General features: G+C 45.8%; 1 protein-coding gene across 1 annotated transcript in view; it reads right to left on the reverse strand.

The window, feature by feature from the left end:
• LOC147725694 (uncharacterized) overlaps positions 1-2,569 on the reverse strand; it is an 80,421-nt gene extending 77,852 nt beyond the window's left edge. Inside the window, exon 1 of the mRNA XM_086964481.1 lies at positions 2,520-2,569. The gene's annotated coding sequence lies outside the window, so the exon portion shown is untranslated. The remainder of the gene's footprint in view (positions 1-2,519) is intronic.
• Between the last annotated feature and the right edge of the window lie 8,412 nt (positions 2,570-10,981).

Consider the following 10,981-nt stretch of genomic DNA (forward strand, 5'->3'; position numbering starts at 1 on the left):
GGATGAAAGGCTAAGTGAACCTCCTGAGATTTAAAGCGGAGACCAAGAGGTCAAACACACATTCTTTAAGTGGATGCATTAGGCACTGGGTAACCGCAACACCAACCCCCACCCTACTTCATGAACATGTAGCGCGTACCAGCTAAGCCTGGGCAGGCCTGCTTCATGGCTCTGCCGTGCTGCTACCAGTGCTGCTCTAATAGCCATAGTTGCCCATGCGGGTGGTGAGGGCGGGTAGAGGAGAATCAGTGCAGCTGTGGAGCACATCTAACCTCACTGGTTTGACCCTATCTCTGCCGGCAGCTGTGTCTTTCCTGAGTCCCGACACGAGAAGCCCCCCTGTGAAAAGAGTCTGCGGCCTGCACAGCTCTAAGGGTGTGGCGGAGAGGCCACGGCCTGCGACACATGACTGGACCACGAAAGAGTTTGCGGCTCTAAGAGTGCGGCGGAGAGGCCAGGGCCCACGGCACATGACTGGACCACGAAAGAGTTTGCGGCTCTAAGAGTGCGGCGGAGAGGCCAGGGCCCACGGCCCATGACTGGACCACGAAAGAGTTTGCGGCTCTAAGAGTGCGGCGGAGAGGCCAGGGCCCACGGCACATGACTGGACCACGAAAGAGTTTGCGGCTCTAAGAGTGCGGCGGAGAGGCCAGGGCCCACGGCCCATGACTGGACCACGAAAGAGTTTGCGGCTCTAAGAGTGCGGCGGAGAGGCCAGGGCCCACGGCCCATGACTGGACCACGAAAGAGTTTGCGGCTCTAAGAGTGCGGCGGAGAGGCCAGGGCCCACGGCCCATGACTGGACCACGAAAGAGTTTGCGGCTCTAAGAGTGCGGCGGAGAGGCCAGGGCCCACGGCCCATGACTGGACCACAAAAGAGTTTGCGGCTCTAAGAGTGCGGCGGAGAGGCCAGGGCCCACGGCCCATGACTGGACCACGAAAGAGTTTGCTGTAGGCGAAGCATTCCACGTTTAGGGCCACCAGGATGACCGTCTTTAGTATGCTTCATCTTTCTGGATGTGGACTAACAGAATGCTATACAGCACTGACCTTTAGGTGCGGACCCTGATCAACAGCAGGACCAGGCTGCAGTCAACTCCACTAAGCACTGACAGGAACAAGATGCTAAATAAACATGCAAGCATTTATTTAAAGGTTAAGTGAAGTTAAAGAAAGAAAGTAACTAGGGTGTCCTGCACCTCTTAACTGTACCAACTCTCATTTTTAAACACATCTTGCAGCAAAAGTGCAAACATTAAATAAAGCCTCTTGCAAATTAAAAAAGTGTTATTTCATTAACATGCAGATCAGTTTTACATCAGATTATATCAGTGCGTTGAGAAGCATTTTTTCGTTTAAAGTGATAGTTTTCAAAGGTGAATTTAAAAACATGAATTCTTCCCTCCGACCTGACAACAATGCCAATATATTGAACTAAGAGTTAAATCTGTTGGTGTGTGCATCTTCTGGAGTGGGCGGGGTTCCTATTATACATGAACGTCATTATAATGTATCTATCAAACATAGAGGAGGATTTTGTAAAGCGCATATCCTGAAGTCATATTGCATGGGTCACCTATATGTGATAATGAAGAAAAAGGAGGGAACATAAAAACAATTGGCTAGGATCACACAATTTGGTAAAGTGGGGACGCCAGGATTTATTCCAGGTTGTCTGGCTTCACATGGCGCGGTGCAACTGCAGAATGTGAAGCCAGAACACCTGGAATTAATCCTGGCTTACCCACTTTAACACATTATGTGATCCTAGACAAAGAAAAATGTTTGCAAGCAACCGTGGAATACACTAATCTGCTTGTCAGCTAAAAATCTCAACCCTTCTGGTGTAAATGTGAGAGTTGCATAAACGACACAGAAGACCATCAAAACAGCAAAATACTAAAGACTAATCCCCACCCAAAAAAGTGTTTAACATTCCAGGGGCCATCGGAAAGGAAACCCCCCCTCTGTGCCTCCACCTGTGATTTCAAAGGCCTGCTGGCCCAGATAACATGGTCCCTGCTGCCCAAGTGTTTTAGGTACCAACTCCAAGGCTGAATGCACGCCACAGGACCGGACCGAATGCAAAATATAATTGGGGGAGGGGTGGTACACCCCATACAAACCCCCCTGAAGATGCGCCCTTGGGGAGAGGAGCGGCCAGCAGCAGAGGCCGGAGGGCAGGGAGGGAATCGATTCAGCAGCTTCCTTTCGTCTTCTTCCTGCCTCTGCTGGGACCCCGGATTGGATGAGCCCCTTGGAGAGGTGTCATGCAGGGCGCAGGGGTGAAGCGCCACTGAAGATGCGCCCTTGGGGGGAGGAGCCGGCCAGCAGCAGAGGCGGGAAGAGGAGGAAAGGATTCGATTCAGCAGCTTCCTTTCGTCTTGTTCCTGCCTCTGCTGGGACCCCGGATTGGATGAGCCCCTTGGAGAGGTGTCGTGCAGGGCGCAGGGGTGAAGCGCCCCTGCTTGACCCAAGCACGCTCCTTTCTTTCAAGCACGGGTAGGTTGGGTACTTACCTGAGGTGATGCAGAAGGCCCTCTTCTGTGCTTCACCCTCGTGAGCTGTGACTTTGTTTTCCGCGCTCCTGAGCCGGGAAACAAGATTGAGAAAAGCAGCCCAAACGGCCCCTTTTAAAGGGCTTCCATCCCTTCCCGCCCAGCAGCCACCTGGGGTGACGTCAGACCTGGCTGGGCTGTGCCACCTCGCCACCAGTGTGAATTCGGTGTGAAATGCCACCATGTGAGCACGTGTCACAGTGTAAGAATGTGAGGCGTGCTCACAAGACCGGGCACGTCGACCTGACGGAATGAGGACGGTACTCAGCACCGGCCCATTTAAAGCCCTGCAGTGCGCGCAACACAAGGTGCAGCTCCCATGTAGGCAGGGACGGTCCTGGGACTTCTGGGGCTCCGTGTGTGAGGGAAGATGAGGCCCCTCTAATGTGAATGTATCATCACAGGAAGTGACATCACAGAAAGGGACAACAAGGACTATTGATTTCATTTGGCGTCACTGAAGAGACCTAACGTGTACATCAGTAAAATGGACAAAAAGATAAATATAGAAGTGAAATAAGTCCATATATTTGAGACTGTATTAAATGGATTACATTTGACACATTGGATGGAAAAGCCAGGTGCAGATTTCACAAAGATGGATATTCTTTACTACATGTTAACTGGTTGTTTCCAGATGAGTGCATGATGAAAATTCCAGTTCTCTCTCATAAAGGGGAGCGATCCTGTTGAGGTAATGAGGGGCGGGATCATTCAAAATATAAAACTAAACAAGACAAAACTCCTCACACCATGGATATAACCGCAAATTTCAAAAGGCTCCGTTATCTTTCCGTGCCATCAGTGTGCCACCTTAGGATGACATTAATACTTAGTAGTTTGTTTTAACATAAATCCTCTCACCAGTATCCCCCACACGCACATGCTAAGCCTCGTAGGACAATATTTTTTGTGTGTGGGCACATTACTCGCCAGAATTATCTTAAGTGCAAAAACACAACACATATAATACAAAATACAAGACACCATTGCAAACAAATAATGATTGTACATAAACAAAAAAAGACTTAGAACAACCGAGACCACTACTAAATCATACATTGACTTGAAGGTATGCTGCAGATTCGAGGGGATTTCAAATCAACGTTTTTGATTTGGTGTTAGAACTGTGGGAAGTAGAAGTGGCCGCCCTGTGCGACAATGTTTGTTGGTGACCCAATGACTCCCTCTGCCACGGATTCCCTCACTACCACCCTTTAACAATCAATCAATCAATCATATCATTTGTAAAGCGCACTGCTCACCCGTGAGGGTCTCAAGGCGCTTCGGGGAGGGGAATGCTGCTACTGCTCGAAAAGCCAGGTCTTGAGGAGTTTTCTGAAGGTCAGCAGGTCTTGGGTCTGACGTAGGTGGATGGGGAGGGTCTTCCAGGTCTTGGCAGCGAGGTGGAAGAACGATCTGCTGCCTGAGGTCGCTCTTCGGAAGTGGGGGACTGTAGCGAGGGCGAGGTCGGCAGAGCGGAGCTGGCGGGTGGGGGTGTAGAAGCTGAGTCGTCTGTTGAGGTACGTTGGTCCGGTGTTGTGGAGTGCCTTGTGTGCGTGGGTGAGGAGCTTGAAGGTTATCCTCTTGTTGACCGGGAGCCAGTGCAGGTCTCTCAGGTGGGGTGTGATGTGGCTGCGGCGAGGGATGTCGAGGATCAGGCGTGCAGAGGCATTCTGGATGCGTTGGAGCCGTCTCAGGAGTTTGGCCGAGGCTCCTGCGTACAGGGCGTTTCCATAGTCCATCCTGCTGCTAACAAGTGCCTGGGTGACTGTTCTTCTCGTTTCAGTGGGGATCCACTTGTAGATCCTACGGAGCATGCAGAGGGTGTTGAAGCAGGAGGAGGAGACGGCATTGACCTGTTTAGTCATGGAGAGGGTGGAGTCGAGGATGACCCCTAGGTTGCGTGCGTGGTCGGTGGGTGTTGGAGCGGTTCCTAGTGCGGTCCGCCACCAGGAGTCGTCCCAGGCCGAAGGGTAGGATCCGAGGATGAGGACCTCCGTCTTGTCCGAGTTCAGCTTCAGTCGGCTGTTCCTCATCCATTCAGCAACTGCCTTCATTCCTTCGTGAAGGTTGGTTTTGGCGGTGTGGGGGTCCTTTGTGAGAAAGAGTATCAGCTGGGTGTCATCGGCGTAGGAGAGGATGTTGAGGTCGTGCCGACGGGCGACGTGGGCGAGCGGTGCCATGTAGATGTTAAACAGAGTTAGGCTGAGGGATGAGACCTGGGGTACGCCGCAGATGATCTCGGTGGCTTCGGAGGGGAAGGGGGGAAGGCGGACGCTCTGGGTTCTGCCGGAGAGGAAGGAGGAGGTACAGTCCAGGGCCTTCTCTTGGATCCCCCGCTTTGTGGAGGCGTGTTCGTAGTGTGTGGTGACAGACCGTGTTGAAGGCGGCTGACAGGTCCAGGAGGATGAGGGCCTCCGTTTCTCCATTGTCCAGCTGGGACTTGATGTAATCGGTGGTGGCGATGAGGGAAGTCTCGGTGCTGTGGTTGCTACGGAACCCGGACTGGGAAGGGTCCAGGATGTTGTTCTCCTCGAGGTAGCGGGTCAGTTGTTCGTTGACAGTTCTCTCAATGACCTTTTCCGGGAACGGGAGCAGGGAGATGGGCCAGAAGTTCTTGAGGGCGGTGGGGTCCTCCTTAGGTTTCTTGAGTAAGGCGTTGATCTCAGCGTGCTTCCAGCTCTCAGAGAAGGTTGCTGTCTCGAAGGAGGTGTTGATGACTTTCCGGAGATGGGGTGCGATGGATGTGCTGGCTTTGTTGAAGATGTGGTGTGTGCATGGATCTGACGGAGATCCGGAGTGGATGGTGTTCATGATCTTGATGGTGTCATCATCGTTGATGTTGATCCAGTAGAGCAGGCGGTTGGTGCTGATGGAGGTCGTGGGGGCAGAGGTTTCAGTGGTTGTCAGGGCGGTCGTGGCTTGAAGCTGTCGTGGATGTCTGTGGTATCGCTGTGGAAGAAGGTGGCCAGCGAGTCACACAGTTCTTGCGAGGGTGGGATGTTGTTGGTGTTGGAGCTGGGGTTGGAGAGTTCCTTCACGATGTTGAAGAGCTCTTTGCTGTTGTGTGCGTTGTTGTCTAGGCGGTCTTTGAAGGAGACCTTTTTCGTGGATCTGATGAGGTGATGGTGTTTGCAGGTGGCATTCTTGTGGGCGGCGTGGCTGTCCGGAGTTTGTTCACGGAGCCGGATCTTCTCCAGCTTTCGGCAGGTTTGCTTGGAGGCCGGAGGTCTTCAGTGAACCAGCTGGCTTTCTTGTTGGTATGATTGTTGGAGGGTTTCTTGATCGGGGCGAGGGTGTTGGCGCAGTCGTTGATCCACTGTCTGAGGTTGCGGGCGGCGGCGGTGTAACAGTGCCCCTCAAGTCTCCATAACCACATGCATTTAATTTGAATTAAAAGCGCCACTGATACCAGTGTAGGGTGTCAGAGCACTTTATATCACACACATTACACTGAGACAATCAATCATATGTGTGTAAACCACAGTATAGCACATGTTACATATTACAACGGACTACAATGTGTACGAGTCACATGACATTCAAATTAGTAGGCAGTACAGTTTAATAGTGATTGGTCTGGAGAAACACAAATTCTGAATTTAGAGCATAATACCATGGTTGGGGGTTCGCTTTAATAACCAGAATTGATTTCTATCCAAATGAACCCTTTTTGCAACATCACATATCATTTTTGTGTATTTAATTTGTCACACAAATAAAACTTAAAAAGAATTGCTGTATTATTATTTTTATATTAGTAGGCCAAAAAAGTGACGCATGTCGGAGGGTAACACAGGTCCGACCTCCTTCTTCAGGCTTCTTACGGTACAGAGCAGGAATATCGCCGCAAAAATATCGCCTAACATAAATATCGCCGCAAAAATATCTACAGGAAGAAATATCGTTGACAAAAATATCGTCTGACCAAAATATCGACAAACAGGTAAGTAATATCGTTAACATTAATATAGTTGTAATAAATATCGTTTACAAAAACATAGTTTACAATAATATCGTTTTTTAAATAATTATAAGTAATGTAGTGTTTTTAATGATTATTTTTAGTCAAAGTAGTATTTTTAGTAGTATGTTATTATTTAATAATGTATTTTCAGTTGAATTTAGTATTAATAGTTCCGTAGCGGGTTGTGGGTTTATAGGGGAGTAGGGTGGGAAGTAATTTAAATATAATGAAATAATACATTAATTAATGTTTTAAATGAATATAAATAGTGTAATAAATAATAGTTAATTAATTTCAATTAGTTAATTGAATAATAATTATGTAATTAATTATGTTAATTTTTTAATTATTTTTAGGTGTGTGTACAGGATTTTTTTAGTGAAAATGTTTTTGGGTAAAGGGGTATTTTTAGAGTTCAGGGTCAGTTTTCAGTTTTTGGGTAAAGGGGTATTTTTAGGGTTCAGGGTCAGTTTTCAGTTTTTGGGTAAAGGGGTATTTTTAGGGTTCAGGGTCAGTTTTCAGTTTTTGGGTAAAGGGGTATTTTTAGGGTTCATGGTCAGTTTTTAGTTTTTGGGTAAAGGGGTATTTTTAGGGTTCAGGGTCAGTTTTCAGTTTTTGGGTAAAGGGGTATTTTTAGGGTTCAGGGTCAGTTTTCAGTTTTTGGGTAAAGGGGTATTTTTAGGGTTCAGGGTCAGTTTTCAGTTTTTGGGTAAAGGGGTATTTTTAGGGTTCAGGGTCAGTTTTTAGTTTTTGGGTAAAGGGGTATTTTTAGGGTTCAGGGTCAGTTTTTAGTTTTTGGGTAAAGGGGTATTCTTAGGGTTCAGGGTCAGTTTTTAGTTTTTGGGTAAAGGGGTATTTTTAGGGTTCAGGGTCAGTTTTTAGTTTTTGGGTAAAGGGGTATTTTTAGGGTTCAGGGTCAGTTTTTAGTTTTTGGGTAAAGGGGTATTTTTTGGGTTCAGGGTCAGTTTTCAGTTTTTGGGTAAAGGGGTTTTTAAATATAATGAAATAATAGATTAATTAATGTTTTAAATAAATATAAATAGTGTAATAAATAATAGTTAATTAATTTTGATTAGTTAATTGAATAATAATTATGTCATTAATTATGTTAATTTTTTAATTAATTTTAGGTGTGTGTACAGGATTTTTTTAGTGAAAATGTTTTTGGGTAAAGGGGTATTTTTAGGGTTCAGGGTCAGTTTTGGGTTTTTGGGTAAAGGGGTATTTTAATTATATATATGTATTATTGTTGTTATATAAAGTAATGTGTAAAATTAATTTATATGTCCACATTTATTAAGTTTTTAATTAAAAAGTGTAGTAAATGTGTTTGAAATAGTTAAAAAATAAAAGTAATGTAATGTATTTTGTTAATAGGACTTATATTTATTTATTATTTAATGTAATTTTAATTATTTTAAAAAGTCGATATTTTTTACATCTATATTAATTACAACGATATTTTGGAGTCGATATTTATGTACTTACCTGTTTAAGTATAGGGTGTCGATATTTTTGTAAACAATATTTTTGCAACGATATTTATGTCAGCTATATTTTTGTTATCGATATTTTAACACCCTACCGCTTCTTACTACTAGGTTTTGACAGCAATAGCTACCTACAAAATATATATGCAAAGGCAATTTTTAGGGTTCTAAATTATAGCATCAAAGTACATTCCAAAACATGAACTAACCCATAAAAGTATTTGTAATTTTCATGATGTTTTTAATAAAGGATAATTACGCACTTATATAGCGCACATCTACCGGAGGCATCTCGGCTCTTGTACGAATACTACCGAGGAACCCTTCCTGGCCTTTTCCTGTGAGGAGCCCACTCCTGGGCACCCCCAAGGTGAAGTCAGGCATCCTCAGAGTTGTTGGGGCGTTGTAGAGATTGAGCAAGCTATTGCCTAGAGGTGCAGAGTGGAGCTCATGATTGGAATAGGCAACAAAGCGAGAATTATCAGGTCCGAGGAAATTGAGCCCGAGACCCGCCGCGGCAGGAATTGAACCCTGGTCCCGACCAGACTCCTGCATCAGGGTCTCCTGCTCTAACCATTGAGCCACACTTCTCTACTAATGGGTTGGTTCATGTTTTGGAATGTACTTTGATGCTATAATATAGAACCCTTTTTGGCCTACTAACAGAAAAATAATAATACAACAATTATTTTTAAATTGTATTTGTGTGAAAAATCAAATACACAAAGATGATATTTGAACTCATGAATGTATGTTACAGCGGCTATGTTTTTATGACATTTTGGAATCATTGATATTGTGTTAGAATGTTTTACCTTGATGGGTTTTAATGTGTATAAATATGCAGTGTGATGAGGTGCTTATATATATATATATATATATATATATATATATATATATATATATATATATATATATATATATATATATATATATATATATATATATATATATATATATATATATATATATATATATCCTTTGGAACCAACTCTAATAAAAGGCATCTGCAGATACTATAGGGAGGTCTCAAAACAGGGATAGAAGGGGTGCTTGAGTCTGGATCGAGGTGCATCGGCAGATACTATAGAGGGGTCTCAATACTGGAATAGAAGGCGTGCTTGAGTCTGGATCGAGGTGCATCGTCAGATACTATAGAGGGGACTCAATACTGGAATAGAAGGAGTGCTTGAGTCTGGATCGAGGTGCATCGGCAGACACTATAGAGGGGTCTCAATACTGGAATAGAAGGCGTGCTTGAGTCTGGATCGAGGTGCATCGGCAGATACTATAGAGGGGTCTCAATACTGGAATAGAAGGCGTGCTTGAGTCTTGATCGAGGTGCATCGTCAGATACTATAGAGGGTTCTCAATACTGGAATAGAAGGGGTGCTTGAGTCTGGATCGAGGTGCATCGGCAGATACTATAGAGGGGTCTCAATACTGGAATAGAAGGCGTGCTTGAGTCTGGATCGAGGTGCATCGTCAGATACTATAGAGGGGACTCAATACTGGAATAGAAGGAGTGCTTGAGTCTGGATCGAGGTGCATCGGCAGACACTATAGAGGGGTCTCAATACTGGAATAGAAGGCGTGCTTGAGTCTGGATCGAGGTGCATCGGCAGATACTATAGAGGGGTCTCAATACTGGAATAGAAGGCGTGCTTGAGTCTTGATCGAGGTGCATCGTCAGATACTATAGAGGGTTCTCAATACTGCAATAGAAGGCGTGCTTGAGTCTGGATCGAGGTGCATCGGCAGATACTGTAGGGAGGTCTCAATACCGCAATAGAAGGTGTGCTTGAGTCTGGATCGAGGTGCATCGGCAGATACTTTAGAGGGGTCTCAATACAGGAATAGAAGGTATGCTTGAGTCTGGATCGAGGTGCATCGGCAGATACTTTAGAGGGGTCTCAATACAGGAATAGAAGGGGTGCTTGAGTCTGGATCGAGGTGCATTGGCAGATACTATAGAGGGGTCTCAATACAGGAATAGAAGGCATGCTTGAGTCTGGATCGAGGTGCATCGTCAGATACTATAGAGGGGTCTCAATACTGGAATAGAAGGCGTGCTTGAGTCTGGATCGAGGTCCATCGTCAGATACTATAGAGGGGTCTCAATACTGGAATAGAAGGGGTGCTTGAGTCTGGATCGAGGTGCATCGTCAGATACTATAGAGGGGTCTCAATACTGGAATAGAAGGCGTGCTTGAGTCTGGATCGAGGTGCATCAGCAGATACTATAGAGGGGACGCAATACCGTAATAGAAGGGGTGCTTGAGTCTGGATCGAGGTGCATTGGCAGATACGATAGAGGGGTCTCAATACAGGAATAGAAGGCGTGCTTGAGTCTGGATCGAGGTGCATCGACAGATACGATAGAGGGGTCTCAATACAGGAATAGAAGGCGTGCTTGAGTCTGGATCGAGGTGCATCGGCAGATACGATAGAGGGGTCTCAATACTGGAATAGAAGGCGTGCTTGAGTCTGGATCGAGGTGCATCGGCAGATACGATAGAGGGGTCTCAATACTGGAATAGAAGGCGTGCTTGAGTCTGGATCGAGGTGCATCAGCAGATACTATAGAGGGGTCTCAATACTGGAATAGAAGGGGAGCTTGAGTCTGGATTGAGGTGCATCGGCAGATACGATAGAGGGCTCTCAATACTGGAATAGAAGGCGTGCTTGAGTCTGGATCGAGGTGCATCAGCAGATACTATAGAAGGGTCTCAATACTCGAATAGAAGGGGAGCTTGAGTCTGGATTGAGGTGCATCGGCAGATACGATAGAGGGCTCTCAATACTGGAATAGAAGGCGTGCTTGAGTCTGGATCGAGGTGCATCAGCAGATACTATAGAGGGGTCTCAATACTGGAATAGAAGGCGTGCTTGAGTCTGGATCGAGGTGCATCGGCAGATACTATGGAGTGGTCTCAATACTGGAATAGAAGGGGTGCTTGCAT

The sequence above is a fragment of the Lissotriton vulgaris genome, chromosome 3_2 (genome assembly GCF_964263255.1).
Source record: "Lissotriton vulgaris chromosome 3_2, aLisVul1.2, whole genome shotgun sequence".
In the NCBI taxonomy this organism is placed as follows: Eukaryota; Metazoa; Chordata; class Amphibia; order Caudata; family Salamandridae; genus Lissotriton; species Lissotriton vulgaris.